Genomic DNA, 19,666 nt, shown 5'->3' with positions numbered 1-19,666 from the left:
CTGCTGAAATGGGCACGGGACCATCGCACTGAACGTTTGTGCAGCGGCAGAGCGTTACATGGTCCCGATACCTTCTTCATCATGCCGACGGGGAGCGGAACCTGTGTCTTCCTGGGCGACAGCTCCTTGACACCTGTACTGGGGGATGGAGACAATTGGTGGCGGCTCCATTATGCTCTACGTGACATTCACGTGGGCATCCTTGGTTCCAGTGTAGCTTGTGCAAGGCACCATGACGGCCAAAGAGGATCCTACATTCGTTGCATCACGATTATGTTTCCCGACGGCAGCGGCATTTTTCAGCATGATAATGCGCCATGTCACGAGGCCAAGAATGTGATGGAGGGTTGGAGGAAGATAGTGGCGAGCTACAATTGATATGCTGGCCCCCAACTTGCCAGATCTGTACCGGATTGAACATATCTTTGATGTAATTGAACATGGCGTCAGACCCAACGCCCTCCTCCCTGGAATTTACGGGAAATAGGTACTAGTGTTCACAGATGTGGTTCCACTTCCCTCCAGCAACCTACCAAGCCCTTGCAGCTTCCATGCCACGACGCGTTGCCGCTGTCGTCCGTCTCTAAGGTGGACAGACTGGCTATTAGGTAGGTGTTCATTATGTTCTGGATGATCAGCGGACGGTAATGCAATTGTCTGGCCATAACTGTGGGTTCTTTGGTTGCTCGAGGAGATGGTGCATAGCTACTAAAACACATGAAATATTCGTTCAACTTATTACATAAATGATGAAAAGATTTACTTAACTTGATACAATCCATTGCCAGTGGAATGCTTGATAATTTACAACTTTCGCGGATTATTAAAGCATCATTTGATGCGATAATTAAGACACTCTTCTCTTCAACTACAGTGTTCAACGTTTAAAAACATACACATGTTGTTGGGGCGACCTTATGTTGTAATCTGTAATATTAGATGCCAAGATCGCTTGATGTGAAATTATTTATTTTTTGACCAGTTTCGGCAATAACTAGCTGTCATCTTCAAAGTCGCCGATCTCCCAGAAATATAACTACCCATCAGTCTCGTCGACTTGTTGAGAACATACTCCAGTTACAAGAATACTTCTTCACACTGGTTTGTCTAATATACATTTAGCAAGTTTTACATATTTGACAAACCAGTTTGGAGCTTTATTATTCCAACTAGAGCATGTTCTCAGTATATGTACTTATATTTCTGGGACATTTGAGAATCTGAAGATGACAGCTGTTTGCTGTCGAAACTGGTCATAAAACAAACTGTTACACATCAGTTGATCTTGGCTTCTAATATTACAATCTAGAAAGACACATTTCGATCTGAGACTTGAATAATTCTGTAGTTCTACTCAACGATGTGGACTTCTTCGGCTGCCGGCCGAGGTGGCCGAGCGGTTCTAGGCGCTACAGACTGGAACCGCGCGACCGCTACGGTCGCAGGTTCGAATCCTGCCTCGGGTATGGATGTGTGTGATGTCCTTAGGTTAGTTAGGTTTAAGTAGTTCTAAGTTCTAGGGGACTGATGACCTCAGAAGTTAAGTCCCATAGTGCTCAGAGCCATTTGAACCATTTTGAACTTCTTCGGCTGAGGTCACAAACTGGGATGGAGCATTTCCACGCTCAGCTCTATATTGACCTCCGTGTGAGGGTGTCGCTGTGCTGAGACAGAGGTTGTCTTCTTCAGCCTCCCCAATTCTTCATAGCGGATTGCTGTGAGACACCGCTATTGTCTGTGGCATCAATGTGCGTTGCCAACTTTGATGTGACACCACGATCTCTGGACGATACCACACTTACAGTCATTGAAACCTACACTGACTGAGATTTTTCATCTTCACCTTCAAATGGGATACCTGCCTTGTGTGACCGCTCAATGTCATTCAATACTATCACGACGACACCCCTCGATCGACATTAGCACTCGTAGTGTCACTCGCCTTCATACATGGCAGTGGACGTTTGAAAATTCGCGGCGCTATCTTAGAAGAAAGATTAAGAAACGGCTACCTACGTTTCTAGCATTTGTAGACTTAGAGAAAGCTTTTGACAACGTTAACTGGAATACTCTCTTTCAAATTCTGAAGGTGGCAGGGGTAAAATACAGGGAGCGAAAGGCTATTTAAAATTTGTACAGAAACCAGATGGCAGTTATAAGAGTCGAGGGGCATGAAAGGGAAGCAGTGGTTGGGAAAGGAGTAAGACAGGGTTGTAGCCTCTCCCCGATGTTATTCAATCTGTATATTGAGCAAGCAGTAAAGGAAACAAAAGAAAAATTCGGAGTAGGTATTAAAATTCATGGAGAAGAAGTAAAAACTTTGAGGTTCGCCGATGACATTGTAATACTGTCAAAGACAGCAAAGGACTTGGAAGAGCAGTTGAACGGAATGGACAGTGTCTTGAAAGGAGGATATAAGATGAACATCAACAAAAGCAAAACGAGGCTAATGGAATGTAGTCAAATTAAATCGGGTGATGCTGAGGGGATTAGATTAGCAAATGAGACACTTAAAGTAGTAAAGGAGTTTTGCTATTTAGGGAGTAAAATAACTGATGATGGTCGAAGTAGAGAGGATATAAAATGTAGACTGGCAATGGCAAGGAAATCGTTTCTGAAGAAGAGAAATTTGTTAACATCGAGTATAGATTTAAGTGTCAGGAAGTCGTTTCCGAAAGTATTTGTATGGAGTGTAGCCATGTATGGAAGTGAAACATGGACGATAACCAGTTTGGACAAGAAGAGAATAGAAGCTTTCGAAATGTGGTGCTACAGAAGAATGCTGAAGATAAGGTGGGTAGATCACGTAACTAATGAGGAGGTATTGAATAGGATTGGGGAGAAGAGAAGTTCGTGGCACAACTTGACTAGAAGAAGGGATCGGTTGGTAGGACATGTTTTGAGGCATCAAGGGATCAGAAATTTAGCATTGGAGGGCAGCGTGGAGGGTAAAAATCGTAGAGGGAGACTAAGAGATGAATACACTAAGCAGATTCAGAAGGATGTAGGTTGCAGTAGGTAGTGGGAGATGAAGAAGCTTGCACAGGATAGAGTAGCATGGAGAGCTGCATCAAACCAGTCTCAGGACTGAAGACCACAACAACAACAACAACAACAGCTCAATGGTCGTCAATTGATTTAAATGCTATTCCCGGCTGACTCTTAATTCAATTACTGCCACGGGGGTGAGGAGAAAGAGCACATCCTGGTGATACCAGCATTATGCGTATTTAGCTGTTCGATTAATCTGAATGGTTTGCAATGTGCCAGCGATTCTATTCGAACTCTATGCTGATGTACCGACAGGGACCATTTTCGCAGATAAACACGGAAGTACGTAATGGATGTTCAGTTTCTCAATATAGTTCGTCGCACTCACACATTATACATACGCTGTAAGAACAATTTCATGCATTTATATTTTTTGTGTCCCACAATATTGGTTGGCTAAATATTATGACGATACGTTGTATACAACACCCACAGATACTGTTTATCATGTAGTCAAGATTACGTAATGATGCCAAAATCGTGGATAAAATTGAAATGTAGTTTGTTTATTAACACTTTTCTTTTCACTAACTAAATATGAAATATGAATCGGGATTGGAGGTGATGATCCTACCCTTCTTTTCAGTATCAGAATGGTCGATATCGTGTTCTGAATAACGCGTGTCATATAATGTCCAAATGTCGACACGACCCAGGCTCTCAATTCCGCACTTAAATGTCTATTCTTCGCTCTCGAAATGTTCGATGTGATTGTCTTTCACACGCAGGGATCAATTTAACTGTGTATGCACTGTTTTTAGTATTTTAGGTCCACGTTAATTAATATCTGGTAGTTAATAAGCGAACTATTTTTATGCTGGTGCGTTGTTTGTATCAGTTACCCCCGCAACCGTCCAAGGATAATATTCTCTTAGTGTTCCGTTCCGCGCACAGGTGTTTCACAATTTCATAAAATGCAGAATTACGTAAACTATAGCTTTCCGTTGCGTACAACTTTCGTGGGTTCCACAACCATAATAGTTTCCCAAGAGTATTTTTTCCAGCTAACACAAAGTTCCAATTATGTTGTCGGAATCATTTTCACTTCACCCGACAATAAACGTCTCTGATCACTTCGTCCCACGTAATGTATTTTAAACGTGCTTGAAGAGTCTTTAAATAATCTCCTTAACGAATTTCGAAGTCACGTACCAATTTTTCATCGACTAGCCCGATCGCGATAACTGAAGGTAGGGAGCTCAATAATGTGTTACATGTTCTTTTATATGTACTAAAAAACAAACGCGCCCCTATATCTTTCTGTCCCGCTTGGTCTTTGCTACTTTGCTTTTTATTACTTTTCATTATATTGCTTCTTACAAGGGAACCTCCCCATCGCACCCCCCTCAGATTTAGTTATAAGTTGGCACAGTGGATAGGCCTTGAAAAACTGAACATAGATCAATCGAGAAAACGAGAAGAAGTTGTGTGGAACTATGAAAAAAATAAGCAAAATATACAAACTGAGTAGTCCATGCGCAAGATAGGTAACATCAAGGTCAGTGCGAACCCAAGAGCGCCGTGGTCCCGTGGTTAGCGTGAGCAGCTGTGGAACGAAACATCCTTGGTTCAAGTCTTCCCTCGAGTGAACATTTCAATTTTTTATTTTCAGACAATTATTATCTGTCCGTCCAAAGTCAACTGCCAGCCCGTGAGCCTCGTTAGCTGGAATACTCTCTCTTCCGTGCGCTGTAGTCGACTGATGTCGTGTCTTTCGATGTTTGTTTAGGTGTAGCGTCCCCATACTACGGCGCAGTTACCTCGCATCGGACGGACGGACAGATAACAATTGTCTGAAAATAAAAAATTACACTTCTCACTCGAGGGAAGACTAGAACCAAGGACCTCTCGTTCCGCAGCTGCTCACGCTAACAACGGGACCACGGCGCTCCTGAGTTCACACTATCATTGATGTTGCCTATCTTGCCAATGGACTACTCAGTTTGTATATTTTGCTTACTTTTTTTATAGTTCCACACAACTTCTTCTCGTTTTCTCGATTGATCTGTGTTCAGTTTTTCAAGGCCTATCCACTGTGCCAACTTATAACTTAATCTGAGGGGGGTGCGATGGGAAGGTTCCCTTGTTAGTAATACTGTACAGTTATTAAAGTTTCGTATTACATTCCCCTGTTTAATTCTTCCAAAATGAAGTCTATTTATCCCAGATTTTAATTAATATGATGCTAATTGACACGCCTGCCCGCAAAGTACCGTTATACTTGGAACGAATTCATGGACATCTGTCCTATGACCTTTTTCCTCCTCATTCTCTCAGGCATGGCTTCCTGCAGTTTGCTGCCATTTACCAAAATCAGAATGTAGATCACTAGAATGCTTGTGAGATGCGTTCCGAAAGCAAAATGGAATAAACAAAGTCTTAGGAAGAGACGGTCAAGGGAATACCCGGAGGGAAGCAGAGGTTAAAGATGTTCCTTCATTGGGCGTCATATGTTAACGACAAATTTAAATTTGAAAGCAACGATGTAATAACAGATCTCTGCTGCCGCCCATCGGTATCTGTCTGAAGCACTGGTGGCATCCGGTGTCGCTGACGGTACTGGTCGCTGGATGACCTCTCGGGTTGCCGGTAAATGCTTGATATATCGTAACGCACGCTACGAGCGGAGCACAAAAAGGAACGAATTCCTCGACACATATATCAAAGTTTCCCACGAATGACTTGTGAGTGTGTGTGTGTGTTTTTATCCGGGCAATTTTTACTTCTTAGGGCGCCGCGAATAAATATTGACTTTTGACTCGGAGGCAGCGCCGGTGTAGGGCCGGTAAGCGGCGCACGCTTTTCACGCCGTTAATTTGTTAGCCGGGCACTGATTAATGGCCCGGGGCGAGCAGCTCCTCCAGTTCCGAATGCCACCCGCGCCACGACCATTCCGATAGCCGCGGAGAACCTACCGTCTTGCGGCCGGGCCTGCGGGTCATTAATAAGGGGTCCGCGTGACGCCAGAGACTAAGTATTACAGGTAGCCATTATTATAAGCCGCGCCGGGAGTCGCTCCTCCGGATTCATCGTTCTCTTTCACGCGCCCAGCACACGGGCACGCACACACGAACCTCCAACAACCCCCCATGCCCCTCATCCTCCCGGGGCACAGTGGCTGTTTATGGACACCTGCTGCTTCAGCCTGTAACCATTGACTCTCGAAAATTTTCCCACCATATACAGTGCGCGAAGGAAACGTTAGCGACAGCCCCGGACATCTGCACAAACCCCGCCCATTTACCCCCCATTTACCCCCCGCCACACAATCCAAGAGCGCATCAATATGATCTTTGGTAGTCCTCGACGCTGTCGTGTTTTTGTTCGTCGTTTTTTGTTTTACCGCGGTTGTTGTGCTGTTTGTACTTATTAGCAGCTCGTGGTCGTGCGGAAGCGTTCTCGCTTCCCGCGCCCGGGTTCCCGGGTTCGATTCCCGGCGGGGTCAGGGATTTTCTCTGCGTCGTGATGACTGGGTGTTGTGTGATGTCCTTAGGTTAGTAAGGTTTATGTAGTTCTAAGTTCTAGGGGACTGATGACCTCAGATGTTAAGTCCCATAGTGCTCAGAGTCATTTGAACCATTTTTGAAACTGTCAAAATGAAACATAGATATGCACGTCTTTCTGCTTTCTGCTTAACACATTTTGAGAGGTGGTAGTATAGACCAAAACAAACAAGAGTTCCAGTAAAGATAGGTTCTAAAGTGCATACCTTAAGAACTATGAGCGCTTGTTCACCTTTGCTACTGTAAAACACATCTTTTCTACTGAATAAGTGTCCACAGCTCTGAACGTATGCGTTTTAGAACCCATTTACCACACTTTTCTTTACTTCGAATGTTTGTTCCTGTCATAATCCACAATTTGCCCATTCCTCCTGGGACACCCTGTAAATAGCTTGCTGCTACTCGAGAGAAGTAGGTCAAGTTCCGGCACCGCGTTTCATCATCTCCCATCTATCATCATCACCGTATCATCATAAAACACACGTTTAAGAAATCATTAACACAACAGGATCGTACAAACATATCCTCGTTTGACCGTCGTTCAGACTCACGCATGGAGGACCTAGAAATTGGCATCCGTGGCGCAGAGAAGCAACTGAAAGAGCTGGAAACAAGCAAGCCAGGCATGGGGACCTAAACCATATGCTCGGACCTTCGTCAACAATCTAGAGTGAGGCACCGAGTCAAATACTTTCCGGAAATCTACGTATATGGAATCTGCCTGTAACCCTCCGTCCATGGTTTGTAGGATATCATGTGAGAAAAAAGCAAGCTTTTCCGCACGGGCGATGCTTTATAAATTCGTGCTAATGTATAGGCAGAAGAAGAAGTAAGTAAACAGATGCAATCCCAATTTGGTTTTACGCACAGTACTCTGCGGCCTTGGTCCCTTACCTAGCCTGCATTTATGGCGAACCTTTCGCCCAGCGAAAAGTCCCAAGTGAATGGATAAAAGCGCAGGTAACTCCAGTATACAGATATAAGAACTGACCCACATAATTACAGACCAATATCCTTAACATTGGTTTGCTGCAGAGGTATTGAAATCATTCTGCGTTCGAATATAATAAATTTTCTTGAGACAAAAAGGTCTACAAATCAGCACGCGAAACAGCTTGCCCTTTTCTTACCTGATGTCCTAAAAACCACGGATGGCGAGGAACAGGCTATCCGGAAAGCATTTGACACGGTCCCCTACTCCTGACTGTTGACGAAGGACCGAGCATACGGTCTAGGTTCCCAGATGTGTGAGTGAATGGCTCGAAGACTTTTTAAGTAATAGATTCCAGTACGTGGTTCTCGACGGCGAGTGTTCATCAGAGAGAAAGTATCGCCAGGAGAGTCTGTGGGACTTGTAATTGGGCCGCTTTTACTCTTTACATACATAAGTGACCTGACAGGTTGAAGAGCAGTTTATGGCTGCTGGTGGCATTGTGGTGTACGGCGAGGTGTCGGCGTTGAGTGAACGGTAGGAATATACAAGATAACGCAAAGTTTCTAGTTGGTGTGATGAATGACAGCTTGGTCTAGATGAAAAATGTAAATTAATGCGGATGAGTAAGAAAAACGGTTCTGTAGCGTTCGAAGACAGCATTAGTGGAGTGGAGCTCGACACAGTCACTTTGATTAAATATCTAGGCTTAACGTTGCAAATTGATATGGAATGGAATGAGCACGTTAGGTTGGTAGTAGAGAAGGCGAATGTTCGACTTCGTTTTATTTGGAGAATTTTGGGAAAATGTAGCTCTTACATGTAGCAGACGGCGTATAGATCGCTAGTGCAACCCATTCCCGAGTACCGTTCGATAGTTTGGGATCCCGACCAGGTAGAATTAAAGGAAGACAACGAAGCATTTCAGAAATGGACTGCTAGATTTGTTTGCGGTAGGTTCGGTCAGCACGCAATTATTATGGATATGCTTCCTGAACTGAAATGGGAAACAGTGGAGGGAAGACGATCCGCCGGCCTGCGTGGCCGTGCGGTTCTAGGCGCTTCAGTCTGGAACCGCGTGATCGCTACGGTCGCAGGCTCGAATCCTGCCTCGGGCATGGATATGTGTGCTGTCCTTAGGACAGTTAGATTTAAGTAGTTCTAAGTTCTAGGGGACTGATGACCACAGATGTTAAGTCCCATAGTGCTCAGAGCCATTTGAACCATTTTTTTTGAAGACGATCCCTTTTCGCAAGGAACTGTTGCGCACATTTACAGAACCGGCATTTGGCGCCAGCGCAGGGCGATTCTACTGCCGCCAACGTACATTTCGCGTAGGGACCATGAGGATAAGACGCGAGAAATCAGGGATCGAACGGAGCGATTTAGACAGTCGCTTTTCCCTCGCTCTATTTCCGCACGGAACAGGAGCGGAAATGACTAGTAATAGTAGAAGATACCCTCCGCCACGTACTGTACAGTGGCTTATGGAGTACGAAAAGTTGGAAATCCATTGGCACATAATATACTGAGAAGTCTGAACCGAGCAAAGGAGCTGCGTCAATTGATTTATCTGCAATGTACCAGCAGAAAAATGCTCCTATCGGGGCACAAAAAAGGCGATTACGTTCCTGTTTAAACGTCTCTAACTCAAAAGTGGGTACCAGCTGCCTCATTCTACTCTTTACAAGTTTTCCCAAAAACTTTTGCATATGAACATATCTGCGCTCATTTTAACATTCAGCTCACCTCTGACTCCCACAAGCTCCCCTCACTGTAACTCGCTCAGACGTACTACGGCTCCGTCGCTGCAATTCGCTCATACCCATCCACTCTCATATGCCCATTCTCACTCACTCATTCAACCGAACTCATTCTCATTATCTTTTTGTGTCTGTTTAACTGTCACTCTCTCCTGTCCCACAACCACAATCTCCTTTGTTCTGTCCTACTGCAACTGTCTTCTTTCTCTATCAATGTCTCCCTCTTGCTCTCTCTATCTGCTGCTGTCTGTTCTCACTGTCATCTATCTCCCTCTTCCTCGTTGTCGTTGTCATCGACTCTGTCTCTCATTACTACCCTCTCCCACCTACTTCCACTTTTTCCTTCTCTTGACCGCTTTTCCAGCGGCACTATCTCCTTCACCCTTTTTCTAGCGCTGTTCCGTACTGTCAACTATGTTCCACTTCCACTGAGTCACTCTCTTTCTCTCACATTGCCATTGTTTCTTTCGATGTTCCTCTATCACAGCCAGTGTGCACTATATTCCAGGATTTATTACCTTTCATTGTCTTTCCCATTGCCACGGTCTCCCTCTCTCTCCCAGAATAAAAAAGCGCGAATATGTTCGCATACCAAAATTTTTTGGGAAAGCTTTTAAACGTGGCGAGGAAGGTAGAACGAGGCATCTAGTACCCCACTTTTGAGGCAGAGACTTTTAAACAGTAATATAGTAGCCTTTCTTGTTCTCTGAAAGGAGCATTTTTCCGCAATGTCACTCATATGAAAAGATCTTTACGGTACAGTAAAATTTTGATAATTTATTTAAGTGACATTGAAATAACGCTAAATAAATTTTACAACTCAGGCCGTATTTTAAATGCACCACAATTATCATGTGCTTCAGTACTGAAATGGAGTTCCCACAATCATTCTGGTGTTAAGAATGAAATTTCACAGAATATTTCTCCGCTGCGCCAAGTTATAAACTAAGTTTTCGCATCACACGTGATTTTGCTTGCGTGTTTTATGCATATAGGAACAGTAACTTTGAACATTTGTATCTCAAAAACGGATAAAGATATCAAGAAAATTTTTAAGGTTGTTTAAGATCGGGATCTTAGCAATAGACCGTAGAAATTCCAGCTATTGGCTGCGGAAAGCTGCCTTCGTGGCTCGGTTTCGGTATTCAAAAACCATGTTTTTGGAGTGTTTCTTAATAAGGGATAAATATTTTTGAAAATGGGAAGACGTCACTTCTAGGTAAATGCTTGGGAAATATATCGGTAAAATTTGTGCAATTCTCTGCTGTTAGTTGTTTAGATACCAGCTGCCGATAGCGAAAACGTGGTGAAAAACGCTTTTTTCGGAGAACCGGACATGAACTAAATCGTGCCTCCGTATGCTTCTTAATGCGTATGGTATACCACTTCTAATGCAAAAGAACAAACCAATTCACCCCATTTTCCTAAGCAGGAGGAAGTGTGTAATATTCAAACTTTGACCCTGCACTGCAGGATACTCACAGTAAGCCCAGGGGATATCCAAAAACTTGATCCTGCCTTTAGATCAAGAACAGATTCCGAGGTGTGAGCCCCGGAATAATCCCGTTTTTACCCGCGCCGTTTTGGAACGTATTGTTAGCATGTGCTGTGGCATGCTTACCGATACCAGAATATGTTGGTAGTATGGGCAACGAACGTGCAGACCAACTGGCGACAATGGTGCACCATCTGCTTCCCACCGACACACACTAACCACACAGCGATTTTCATACCACGCAAAAAAGTGGGACTAAGTATCAAATACAGAAGACGTAGGACAATTCAACAACAGATTCCACCTCGTCGTTGGTTTCTCAACTCATCGTTCTCGAGAAAAGTAATTGTTATTGTTAACAGGCTAAGAGCAGATCATGCGAAAATTAATGAAGCGAGACTTTTGTTAAAACTAATATCCTCCTGAAACTGTGATTCCTGCCTCATTGTAGAGTACGCTGCACATATACTAACAGAATGCGACAAACACCATCATCCAAGAACAGTTACATTATACAATATTTTAAGAATTAAAGATTACTATTCTCTTAGAGTAGATCTTCGTTCCATAAATATATTTGACATTTCATCTGTGTTTGAAAACGGTGTGCTTTTATAGATATAAAAGCTGACGAAGTCATAATAATGAACATTGGAGGTGCACGTATGGTTTGGTTTAGCGACGAATCCCAATTTCATTTGGATGGGTTCGTCAGTGAGCAAATTAGCGCATTTGGGAGACTGAGAAGCCGCATTTTGCGAACGAGAAGTCTCTTCACCCTGAACGGGTGGCTGTGTGGTGTGCAGTGTCCTATCACAGAATAATCGGTGCGATATTCCTTGGTGGCACGGTGACTATCGAATGGTAAGTCAAGGTTTTGGACGATGATTTCACCCCTATTATCCAAAGTGGCCCAGATTTCGACAAGATGTGGTTCATGCAAGACGACGCTCGACCCCATCGAAGCAGTAGAGTGATGTCCTGGAGGAGGACTCTGGGGACCGCATCCTGGCTCGGGGATACCCAGAGGCCACTGGCATGGGCCTCGATTGGCCGCCATATTCCCCGGATCTGAAGACATGCCACTCTTTTTTTGTGAGGCTGTATTAAAGACAAGGCGTACAGCAATAACTCCAAAACCATTGCTCAGCTGAAAACCGCCATTCACGAGATCACCGACAGCATCGATGTTCCAACACTTCAGATTGTCATACAGAATCTCGCTATTCGTGTGGCGCTACATCATCGCCAATTATGGCAGGCTTATCGAACATGTCATACCGAATAGCTGTAGTTATGTTTGCATGTTGAATAAAGTGTGTGCACGCCGTAATTTGTAACTAATCTACGTTTTTTTCATATAGTTCAATAATTGTCACATGGTGCAGTCATACTAATGTACGGCGGCGTCTAATTATTTCGCAGTTACGTTTTCTGCTTTATAATGAAGTCCGTCAAATATCCTGTTGTTTGAGATAATAGTGTGACTGGTGACATTGCCTTTGCCTGAAAGCACCAAAAAACTTAAAAAATCACGTAACACGATTCTGTGTCAGTGGTAACGCTGCTACCACTGCACAAAAATGGTTCAAATGGCTCTGAGCGCTATGGGACTTAAGATCTGTGGTCATCAGTCCCCTAGAACTTAGAACTACTTAAACCTAACTAACCTAAGGACATCACAAACATCCATGCCCGAGGCAGAAGTCGAACCTGCGACCGTAGCAGTCGCGCGGTTCCGGACTGAGCGCCTAGAACCGCTAGACCACCGCGGCCGGCACCACTGTACAGATGACTATTATCTTCCTTCGGTGTCTCCAGCAGCCTGTTACGGTTCACATTTGGAAGCTGGAAAAAGTGGTGGGAGCTGTCATACTGTTACTTCTCCATACTAAGTACAGCTAGTGGTATCCTCTCATTCTGAAGTTGTGTAGCGTCAACTTCCAACATTGTGGATCAGTCCATGCGCGACAATTGTACTGATGGGCGTCTGTATCCTGCTGACGCTCCCGCTAACTGTGAAAACGAGGTATGCTGATGCATCAGTTGTTTCCCCAGAACATATTCGTATTTCTATGTTGCCTTTTCATTCCGCCTTTCATAATTCACCATTTACCTAGAGCGCCGATAACACTGTGTCCTTCTAGAGTTATCATACCAGCAAGTATGGAAGTTCAAAACAGCATAAGCCGGACAATTAACAAGCATTGTTTTTCGAATTTCCTGAAATCTGAGCTACAAACTTACGTGGCAAACTTACGATGGCAACGACAGATATGCTTTAGGTTCCATGATATAAGTCCATGTATTGGGACGTGCGACATGTTATGTAGGCCAGGCGAGGACGGCGTGACTGCGACGTCTGCGGCAAGCGGCCAGGTGGCCCTACCGGTGTCGGGGTCATCAGCGGCCTCTCGCCGTCCCCGAGGCTGTCGCCGCTGCGGTCTAACGGCTACTCGCTCTCGCCTCTGACGGGTGACCATTGACACCCGTTACGGGGTCACTGACACTGCAATACCTCCGCGTAAGTTTCGCCTCTGCGTAGCTGCAGACTACACTTCCAATGAAGCTAATCAATTGGATCAACTGCAAACGACACGAACAATGAAGATAGTCAGTCGGTTCTCATATAATTCCTTTCATACTTTCACGGTTAGTACAACCACTTATGCACAAGATCGACAAAAACCACTGTGCACAAGGTCGATAAAAGATTGCATCATGCAAAATTGCACGTAGCAGATCGTCGACCTGCGGCGCCAACGTTTACGAGTGTGGAAACATTGTCTATACAATACTAAAGATTCATCCTATATACTTTCGACCGCAAATACCCGAAATCTTGTGAAACCTCAAATGGGCCTTGCAATTTTTCCTACACCATTCTCAAAGACCCGGAGTGTTGTCTTCTCACGTAATCTTATTCGTTTGGGTCTATTTCTTCCGCAAAAAATGTAATAATATCATTTCTATAGTACTTTGAGTGTTATAAATTTCTGTTATTCTCATTCTACGGGATGGTCAATATAGGGGACACAGCGAGAAAATTTACATTATTAAAACTGCTGCTATGCAGGGTGGTACTAGAAAACTTCACGCATCCTAAGACAGGCAACCCAGCTTACATCATCCACAACTCTGGCAGGTGTTATAAATTAGGTTGCCTATTTAAAGGTGCATAAAATCATATTTTTCTCACGCTAGTAATAGAGCAACAAGGACGTCGGCGCATTTTGTTAGTGAGGGTTGCTTACAGAAGGGGCAGGTATGCACTCAGGGGAGTGCCTATAGTTCTCCTTTGATTGACAGATACTTAACCTACTATTCTCCTTTGATTGACAGGACCTTAACGTGTTGTTCTGTTAAGTGGTTTTGCATGTCATTGCACTTAACCTATTGAACAACCCATCCAATCCCGCTTCTCCAACCCCCTCCCCCCTCGCTGCTAAAGGAACACTTTCAGGTCTGAGTTATTGGAATAAGCCCCTCCCCCTCTGACTCTTATCAATTTTATTGACTACTTAATTAAATTGATCAATTAATTAACTTCACTGGTGGGAAAATGCCATGCCCTGCTGATGGGAAGTTCAAACTGCATCAGGACAATGCAACCTCTACTAACCTAAGAAAATGGCAGGAAGATAGGTCACTAACCTAAGTCATCCGACCGCCACCTCTTCCTAGGAAATGGTGAGAAGAGGACACGACCTGTGCTGAACATAAGTCTTTATTCTGCAAGATTGGACTGTGTTGCCGGCCGAAGTGGCCGTGCGGTTAAAGGCGCTGCAGTCTGGAACCGCAGGACCGCTACGGTCGCAGGTTCGAATCCTGCCTCGGGCATGGATGTTTGTGATGTCCTTAGGTTAGTTAGGTTTAACTAGTTCTAAGTTCTAGGGGACTAATGACCTCAGCAGTTGAGTCCCATAGTGCTCAGAGCCATTTGAACCATTTTTGGACTGTGTTAAAATTCGACTGTGTACAAATTGGGTCTCTGTACGGGTGCTAATGACCGCGCAGTTGAGCGCCCCATAAACCAAACACATCACTGCAAACTTTGATCCCGGTGCAAACGGACGCCACGACTGACAAGAGCAAAAATGTGTTTACAGCTGTTACTAATTCTGACAGAATGGAAACTAATGCTGACCTTCCACATTCGTCAACAAAATATTTCTGCTGTCTCGTGGTGTAAGGGTGTGTGATAATATTGAAGGTGATCTGCCCGTTGAATGGAGACGTTAAGCTTAGCGGCCCCTTTGATTTGTTCGAGAATAATGGATGTGTGCTGACACCCGGTTTCGACCTACCCCTTTTTTTGTAATCAACAACATGCTAAATAAAACAGAGCACTTAGCACGTACTCCAGACAGTCCTCCATATTCAAGACAAAATACTGACCAAGAAAGCCTCCCTGATTTACGCGGCTAAACATTTGGCAGGGTCCCGCCGAACAGTGCCATACGGAAGTTACACCCAGAAAATCCCGAAGACCCTAGGAGAGAGTCACCGATTTTTGCCGAAAAGGATCTTGGTTGAATTAGTATTAGCATAGACATTGTTACGGATATCAGATTCACAAATAGTAACCAGAAACTTTTTGTCTACTTTGTACCCCAAAAATCCACCCAGTAAGATTTACTTTTTTTTTAATTTTACCCTTTTCATGTCAGTATTTGCTTTATATTTCTGCTTTACAATACTTGTTGACATGACGCGTTGCATTAGCATGCCACGTCTTCATGTTCTACATGTTATTATTACAATCATATATTTAGTACTGTACGCCTTCCTGCCACAAACAGCTATTTTTCTAAGAGTGACAGGAAATTACTTTGCATCATAATCATCAAACACATGATTTATAAACTATGTGAGGTAAACTAAAAGTTACGCTTGTGGCAGTTTTCAGCACGTGTTTGGCACAATGAGCCCACGCAGGCAAACATCGCATCACAATACGTACAGAGTTGTTTGCGCTCGAGTGGGTAGAAATAGTCAAAGATTGTAACTGCTAAGCTGTTGTTCTGCGGATGTACGAGGGCAGTTTAATAAGTAATGCAACACATTTTTTTTCTCGGCCAATTTTGGTTGAAAAAACCGGAAATTTCTTGTGGAATATTTTCAAACATTCCCGCTTCGTCTCGTATAGTTTCATTGACTTCCGACAGGTGGCAGCGCTATACGGAGCTGTTAAAATGGCGTGTGTAACGGATGTGCTTTGCAAACAACTGGCAGTGATCGAGTTTCTTTTGGCGGAAAACCAGGGCATCTCAGATATTCATAGGCGCTTGCAGAATATCTACGGTGATCTGGCAGTGGACAAAAGCTCGGTGAGTCGTTGGGCAAAGCGTGTGTCATCATCGCCGCAAGGTCAAGCCAGACTGTCAGATCTCCCGCGTGCGGGCCGGCCGTGCACAGCTGTGACTCCTGCAATGGCGGAGCTTGCGAACACACTCGTTCGAGATGATCGACGGATCACCATCAAACCACTCAGTGCTCAACTTGGCATCTCTGTTGGTAGTGCTGTCACAATTGTTCACCAGTTGGGATATTCAAAGGTTTGTTCCCGCTGGGTCCCTCGTTGTCTAACCGAACACCATAAAGAGCAAAGGAGAACCATGTGTGCGGAATTGCTTGCTCGTCATGTGGCTGAGGGTGACAATTTCTTGTCAAAGATTGTTGCAGGCGATGAAACATGGGTTCATCACTTCGAACCTGAAACAAAACGGCAATCAATGGAGTGGCGCCACACCCACTCCCCTACCAAGAAAAAGTTTAAAGCCATACCCTCAGCCGGTAAAGTCATGGTTACAGTCTTCTGGGACGCTGAAGGGGTTATTCTGTTCGATGTCCTTCCCCATGGTCAAACGATCAACTCTGAAGTGTATCGTGCTACTCCTCAGAAATTGAAGAAACGACTTCAGCGTGTTCGTAGGCACAAAAATCTGAATGAACTTCTCCTTCTTCATGACAACGCAAGACCTCACACAAGTCTTCGCACCCGAGAGGAGCTCACAAAACTTCAGTGGACTGTTCTTCCTCATGCACCCTACAGCCCCGATCTCGCACCGTCGGATTTCCATATGTTTGGCCCAATGAAGGACGCAATCCGTGGGAGGCACTACGCGGATGATGAAGAAGTTATTGATGCAGTACGACGTTGGCTCCGACATCGACCAGTGAAATGGTACCGTGCAGGCATACAGGCCCTCATTTCAAGGTGGCGTAAGGCCGTAGCATTGAATGGAGATTGCGTTGAAAAATAGTGTTGTGTAGCTAAAAGATTGGGGAATAACCTGGTGTATTTCAATGCTGAATAAAACAACCCCTGTTTCAGAAAAAAAATTTGTTGCATTACTTATTGAACTGCCCTCGTAGATGTTATTAAACACAACAAACCTTGATATTTTTGCAGACATTTCAATTAATGATGTATGACAATATTACAAAGTATTCTATAAGAGTGGAATATACTACAGACCGCGGAAAAATTTTGGAATAAATTTAGAGTGTTTACTCTGAACTCTGTTGTTCAACAAATTACTGCCATATACAAATGCTACTTATGAATATTCCAAGATCTTTATGCAAATCCATTTAAGGTCCCTTCACATCTTGTGTAATGATGGATGTCTTTTTAATTGCTACGTGGAATGGATGACGAGTTTCCTTCATGTGTATGGTTATGGCTATCGAAATTATTGCAAGTTTCATTCGCACTTCTGACGATATCCATTATTTTCAACAATCATTTTCGCAACGGAGGAAGGAAGCGAGACCAAGGTTTAACGTCTTGTTCAAGACTAGATCGCTAGAGACGGAGCACAATATCGGCTCGAGGAAATGATGGCGTAGGTAACCAGCCGTGTCGTTTTGAAAGTAACCATTCATTCCGTTGCCTTCGGGCATTTCGGAAAACCACAGAAAACTTAAATCTGGAAGGTTTTCCTGGCAAATGTGAGTTAATTCATCAGTTTATTTAAATTATTTTGCATAAAACTGTTAGTTGCTACTTGCGCGACCAAGGATGAGGAAACATGTATTCACAGTGGTTACATGACTGCGTTTTATGATTCATATGTATGTGTCCGAATGCAGTAAGGGTGTGGTGAAACGTTTCTATGAGTCATTGCGGCTCTAGTTTTTCCATTCGATGCTTTCGTGGCTATATGACTTGGATGGATTGTGTGAGTTGACTACATTGGCATTGCGCATCGTATTGGAGATCTTAGCACTTCACTATTTTTAATTTTGTGCCAAAAGGTTTTTCAGTATTCCTCAATTAATTCACACATGTTCTCGAGGGGGAGTTCTTTCATGTTTCAGATATTGCATTCCTTCACAGTGTTTTAACACCTTTTGTAGATCATCCACGTTCCTCTCCTGCATTTTATAATTATTTTTTTGAATTTCAGTAAGGAGCCGCCATCTGTTACTCATTAGTATTTTTCGTGTTAAGTCAAACACTGTAACGTTGCAGAAAAAATCCGTTTTGGTCACAGTGGTGTAGCACTCTTGCTAACTTTTTTAAGATTCTGCTGGTTGATTTTATCACGATATGCTACCTGCGTCCTGTGGTCATTTCATCAGTGCGACATTTTTTGATGCAAGTGAATTATGAGTTGGTTGCACCACATGATGTAAACCGAATTTATCTATGTATGCAAAAATGCTCCACCGTATCCGTGTAGCGTCTGGAGCAATATCAAACAACATTTCATGAGTAGGAGACAGTTCGCATTTGGGTGGGAGGGGAGGGGGGGTGGGGGGAATTAGACACGTCTAGTACTTTAGTACCGTTAGAGCTGGAGTGCGAATGTCAATGAAGAGATACGGAAAACGATCGATATTAGTGTCGAATACGTATTTTAGGATTTTCTAGGCTGATTGATGACAGTCCTGATGGAGTGGGTATGGGAAAGAGAGAAATATTGTACGTAATCAAGTTCAGTGTTAAATCAGTATCAGAATGAATTCTTTTAAAGACGTTTTCTCGCTACCGGCAGAGTTCATTACTTTTCCAGAATAATATAATATTATATCGCTGATAATATTATCAGATAATGGTGACGAGAAATGGAAAGAGTAGGTGGAACAAGAGTGGTTTTCAATAAGAAAGGAATGCAGACAAATCATCTGTAATCGGCAAACCACCGATGTTGTGGTAGTGACGGAATCATTGGGAGAGGCGTTCAGTTCCAGAGACAAGCATCTACAGGAGGTTTACAGATCTCAGTCAAAAAGATAGTGTGTATAACGAACATTAAGACAGCTCCTAGGTGAATCACGTTGGGATGGCAATAGAATTAAAAGTTAGAGGGATTTAAATATCAAGGAGAATGAACACAAATTATTATGATATAAAATGGAAGTTACCGTAGTACCAATACACAAGATGAATTAAGCATAAGAACTCACTATGAAAATTTTTCTGTTAATGCAAAAGTAACACATTACCAGACTGTTACCCGTTCTGAGGATCTGTACGCAGTATTAAATTTGAATCTTCTACTAATATGATTACTTAGGAGACTAGAACTTTTAGTACGAAGGATTTTCAGGAAATTATTTGGACCTTGAAGAAGGTGAGGGGAGTACGGAAGACGAGAAAACAAAAAGCCATATACTCAGATAGCGATTATTTAGAATACCTCCAGGGAAACGAAGACTACGTTCTTCGGACACATCCTTAGAAAGAAACTGGTACATCAGATGACGCAGTTTATTATGCACCCCACAACCAAAGTACACTATATCAAAGATGCACAAAGGCATCAGGTAGGAAATTTAGGCTATCAGGGATTCCCATCATAGAAGTAAACCAAGGACAAAAACATCATATACGGCAAAGTGTGACAATGAAGAAATGGTGGACGAGGATAACTATTAGAAGAAACGGAGCTGATCCGAACTGACGTGGGCT

Source organism: Schistocerca serialis, chromosome 9 (assembly GCF_023864345.2).
Source record: "Schistocerca serialis cubense isolate TAMUIC-IGC-003099 chromosome 9, iqSchSeri2.2, whole genome shotgun sequence".
Classification (NCBI taxonomy): Eukaryota; Metazoa; Arthropoda; class Insecta; order Orthoptera; family Acrididae; genus Schistocerca; species Schistocerca serialis.
The sequence above is the reverse complement of the archived record's forward strand: the minus strand, read 5'-3'. Positions refer to the sequence as shown.